This window comes from Physcomitrium patens, chromosome 4 (genome assembly GCF_059467195.1).
Source record: "Physcomitrium patens ecotype Gransden chromosome 4, ASM5946719v1, whole genome shotgun sequence".
NCBI classification, from domain to species: domain Eukaryota; kingdom Viridiplantae; phylum Streptophyta; class Bryopsida; order Funariales; family Funariaceae; genus Physcomitrium; species Physcomitrium patens.
In genome coordinates, this window is record NC_143413.1 from 6,457,007 (window position 1) to 6,463,006 (window position 6,000).

Genomic DNA, 6,000 nt, shown 5'->3' on the forward strand with positions numbered 1-6,000 from the left:
ATTCACCCTCATAATCTCCAACTGTAATATTGCACCCTCATAGCTTTCAGCACACAATTATCCTCGTTCCAATCACTGGAATTCTTCACACAGAACTGCCATTCACATTACGGTGTTTCACACAAACATAGACTCATTTTCTCTGCTGAATTACAATCAGATTTCAGCATTCAATCTTTCTTCTTCTCAAATAATACCAATCACATTTCCATTTCATAATTCACTTCACAATATTCAGAAACTCTCAATCCTCTTATTCAAAGAAAATAACAAACAAAAAAAAAGAGGTAGCACCAAGCTTACCTCGGCTCAAAACTATTACAGCAATGGCACCTTAATTAACTTCTACAACTCCTATATACTTTCCCATGGTTCTCCAGATTCTAACCGTAATTTTATAATTAACCACTTTTAAGAACTAAATCACTCATCCATCCTCCTGAATTTCCTATTATATAGACTATTAATATATTTTACTACTATCTTTCAAAAACGAATTAATATCTATTCTATAATTAAGTACATAATTACATTATTTTCATATAGTAGCTGAACCACAACACATGATGATCTTACATTTATAACATGCATAAAAGCTCTCGCACTTACCAATAAGAGTTTGAATATACTAAAGTTATGGATTTCTACTTGCCTAATAGGACCTTGGAGTAAACTATGGAAAAAATCATGATTGCAAGAAATCTAATCAATTTGAGGATTATATCTTTTTAACCACAATAATTCTAAAATAATTGGATTAGAAAAAGACTTAATCACATTAAATATTATTAAATTATTGTGACTACTAATTGCTACTTCTACAAGAATAGTTTCATATATAATATCTCCAAAAGATAATGAACATCTATCTATTACTTCTACATGCACAAGTGTGATTTTTTTAATTAAAGATATATCTTGTTTTTTGACAAAGTCTTCATTTATAAAACAAGCTGAGGCTCTTGAATCCAACAAGGCTAAGACTTTGTGATTTTTTGGTCCTAAATAAACTTTTATTATAAAACAAGGTGAAGGATCAGAAGAAAGAATAGAATCTTTGCTAGACATTGCACATGATTCTAGCCACACAATCCCTATTGTATTTGAAATAACTTATTTTTTGAAATATTGTCTTCTTTGGCAATTGTGCTTCTCATTTTACAATTATATTATTTTTTTTAGATAATGTTGAGTAGTATGTTTAGCTATTCGTGAATATAAGCATAAGCCCTCTTAATGTTGTCGACTCCTTTTTTGCTTTGTGAGGAGTTTAAAACATATCATATCAATTTACATTGGTTTTAGCTTTGATAAATATGTTTCTAAAAACTTAAGAGCTACCATCATTATTTGATTTGTTTCTCTTCAACCATATCTTTGTTCTTGATGTCTTTTAAATAATTGATTGTCACAAGCAATGAATTGAGCAATAAATTTTTTCAAAGATTTTTTCTTTGGTATTTTTAAAAAAAAGTCTTTGATATCATCTTTCAATCCATATCAAAATTAATTGATAAGGGCTTTGTCATTCCAATCCATATTGTTGTATCCCATGATTTGCTATTTATAAATACACTGGGTATCTAACTATAGAGAGTTTGGCTTAAACTTTTATATGTATCTTTTCTTAGCTTCCAAAACTCTTTTATTTTACATAAAATTCAAAATATAACAAAATCCCTTCAAAACATATTTTTTTCACAAAGGATTTTTTCTTTCCAAACTTTAAAAATTTATAACTCTTGATTTAACTATTGAATTTGTTTTAAATTTTAAGATAGGTAGAATTTACCCTTAAGTTTTACCACAAAAAAAACCAATTGCAAATTCACTCTTGATCTTCTAGCATCTAAAAAATCCTAGCAGATCTTTAAACTCTAATTTACAAGTACCTAAGTACTATTTTCTTAATATCTCAAGAATCCAATATTCAAATGCCATCAAACTTATTTACAAAGTTTATTAACATAAATATACATATTTCTTGAAATTTTGAACCAAAATCTTATCAAATTGCTCAAGATATAGCTGAAGACACAACCACTAGTAACTTAGGTTACTTACTACCCTTAGATTACATGTACTGACATCAAAATCTAATATCTCCTTCATTCCAACTTGAAATCTAATAAGCAGTATGCAAAAAGCGTAGCTCCAAAAGTACTTTTTTTAATTGTGGTCCTTGATCCTCAATTGCCATCGATACACATGCGTTATGTCAAAAAAAGTGATAGTAGATACAAAACTAACACCTTAATTTTTAGCACCTATATCTCCATAAAAATTCTAATTGATTCAAAATTTATACCAAAACCATAGCCAAAAACCTAAACTTCTTGACCTTAGCCTTCAAAGCTCACATGGTTCCAAAAAACTGACCCTAATTTCTAATATGGCCTTAAGCAACATCCTCAAAGCCCATTGGTTATAATTTTTGACCAATAGAAATGGATATTTTCATCATCCATCTCCATTCATCTATGTGGATGCCTTAAATTCTCTTTCTGCTACCAAAATTCCTCTCTAATTTTTTTTTTATAAGATTTATTCAATATATGTCCTAAATACCAATTAAAGAATCAAAATAAGACTTCAAAGGTCACCAATGTCTAATAAAGGTGACTCTAAATATTTAAAATTACTACCAAAAAAATCAATCTCAAAAGCCATTATCAAAAGAAAATAAAGTTATAAAATTTTTTATAATAATTCTTTTAAACAATCTCTTTTTAAAGTAGAAATTTAACCACATTCTACAACCAACTAAAATCCAGTAACATGGCTCTCACCATGTTGTTAAGTAAATTATACATTAAATATATAATTACATTATTTTCACATGGTAGCCAAACCACAACACGACATCTATCTCCTCCAAACTTGTGCATCCTCTAGTATGCACCAAAAAGAACCAAAGTTGTAGTTGGTGTCATATCACCTTCCTAATATTGTCTTTTTTTTTATCGATGTCTTTCTCTTCTTCATTTATAAAGAAATATATGTCTTCTTTAATACCTTCACAAATTCCTTGTTGCCTTAATCAATGCCACATATCAATTTTTTCGTTGTATTTTCAGCTTATTTCTTCCAAAAATCTTTTGAATATGTCTCTATATATATACTTATTATTTTAAGCATCTTTATCAAACACATCCATTCTTTTTAGGTCTTTTTTAAATTTTTGCATACCTCTTTGCTTCCATTTTTGTGAGCCATTAAGCTGTGTATGTATAATAAATCTATTCTTAGATAATTTTATAATATATGTATGAAAGATATTATTCTCTCTATGTAGGAATATTTTCTTTGATATACCACTATATTCCCGTTCTATAGTGGTACCCTACAAAAATCTTTAAATTCCTCACTAATCTTTGGTAATGAACCATTCCATAGATAATCCCAATTGCACTTATGGTTAGTAAGTACAGTTAAAAATTGTTCAACATTTTTTCCATTATGACTTCTAATATGGGTACATGCTAATTTATCATCCAAAATCTTCATCTCTATTTTCACAGCTGTAATATATGATTGACCAAGAATCACTGGATATGAAGTAGTGTCTTCAACAAAGAAATTTTGTTCAGTGGTCACATCTCCAATTTTTACCTTTACATTAAGACAAGTAACATAAAGATCTCCTTATCTATTATTTGCTGCGTTAATTATCTAACTATGGTCAATATCAATGGACCACCTCTCATTCTTGTAGATTTTTCTTGACATAATATTAATCTTAGATCCATGGTCAATGAGAGCAATTATTACTTCTATCAAGTCTCCCATTTTTACTAAAGTCTCTATGGTGGCTCTAGCCCAATGTCCTTTAGTATAGTATCTAGGGCCCTTCTGATCATCCTTGTATTCATCCAAACCAAATTGTACCTTTTGATTGATACAACATTCTACCAATTCTTATTCCTCTTCTTTAGTCAAGTTTGTATCTAGAGCATTAGATATAATAGATTTTCCTATTAATTGCCTCTTTCACTTAATAATGTCAATGATGACATCATAAAATTCTTTTTTTGCAATTTCCAAAATTTCTTATAAAGAAAATTCAATTTTTGCATTTAATACTCTTTCTTCCAATACTCCTTTCAAATCTATGGCTGCTTCAATATCTGATTGTAGCTTATAAGTAACATGCTTACTCTTCCCTTTGTTTTTATCAACTTCCATCTTTTCTTCATATTTTTCTTTTGAGAGTGGTGCATTTCCAAGGTACGATGTTGATGTCATGGACATATATATTTACTTCAATAGTTACTTATATGATTAGGTAGAAGTAGATAAATATAAAATAATTTTATAAAGTCTTCTAGAGAAGCTTTTTAGAAGCTTCTTAGATGTGGTTTTGACTTTAGATGTGTTTGTAGGTTAGAAACTTAGCCAAAAAGCTAATCATGTATTGGTAGCTTATGGAACAAGTTATCTTTGTGTAGTAGTTTGTAGAACAAGCCAACTATGTGGCACATACATAGATAACTTGTCTTGCAAGATAAGATATGTGGCTAGCAAAGTCAACACATATTGGAAGTCCTATAGAACATTGCCATGTAGCTCTTAGTTAGATAGTATATATGGAATCAAGAGTGAAGCCTTCTTCATTCTTATCAATGCCTTTCTAGTCTTAGTCTTGTTTCAAGACTTTTTAGTCTTCTTGTTTTTGGCAATAGCCATTCTAGTTAATATTACATCACCTTTTGAGAGACTTTTTAGTTCTCTTTAGTGATAGAAGAGTGTATTGAGGATTTTCTTTCTTCAAGATTCATGTCCTTGATAGTTTGACAACAGTACTAATATATTGTTTCTGTCTTGTTTTAGAAGTGAGTGGATTATTCCACTTCTATTGTTGTATTTTGAAGGTTGTGGACTATCCACCTTTAAACAAAAAATCTTATTTTTTAACACTGATCTTTTCTTTAAAGAGAGTGGATTATCCCTCTTTATAGGATTTATTTTTAGAGGTTATAGATTATCTTCCTTTAATTTAATTTTTGAATTCATTTCAATTGTCTATCGAAGGAAAGATTATGGATGCTTCCGTCAATGGAAGTAAGAATAGATTTGTAACTATGGCAGATCTTCATGAACTTGTCAATACTCTAAGAGTGGAAATCTCATGTATTTCCAATGTGAATCATGGAAGTACTATGCCCACGCTTATGAAAGAAGTTTATAGTCTATAGCAAGAAGTTGTGCAGTTGAATGAAGCAAATAGATCAACATCACAACCAAATCCAGGGAGTTTTTCTTCTATAAGTATGTTAGGAACAAGAATTAGTGTGCTTGAGAAGTTTGATGGAATAAGATCAAAATTTCAAGGATTTTTGCAACAAGTCAAGCTCTATCTAAGGTTGCATCCTTTCCAATATCTTGATAGATTTACCCAAGTCGGATTTATAGATGCATTACTATCAAGAAGTGATGTCTCTTGGTTTACACCTTTAATGGAAAAGATTCACGACTCCTTTATGATTTGAATTCATTCCTAGAAGTGTTTTTGGCCACATTTGAAGAAAGTGATAAAAAATGAGTAGCAAAGATCAAACTTTTATCCTTACGGCAAAGATCACGATCGGCTACTATATATACTGTCAAATTCCAAAATCTTGCTTGTGACGTAGACTGGAACAATAAAGTATTTATCAACTAATTTTGATATGGATTGAAGGATAGCGTCAATGATTTGTTATTAACAATACCAAAAGTAGAATCTTTGAAATAATTTATTACTCAAGTCATTGTATGCGACAATTATTTATTTAAAAGGTGTCAAGAATAAAGATTTGATTAAAGAAGAACAAGTCAAGTAATGGCGGCAGTTCTCAAGTTTTTTCAAACGTATTCATCAAAGTCAGAACCAATGCAAATTGATATGATACATTAAAACCTCTCACGAAGTAGAAAAAAACTCGACGTCACCAAGATAGATTGTATTTATATTGTGGAGAAATTAAGTACACTACTCAATATTATCCAAAAAAGTAATAT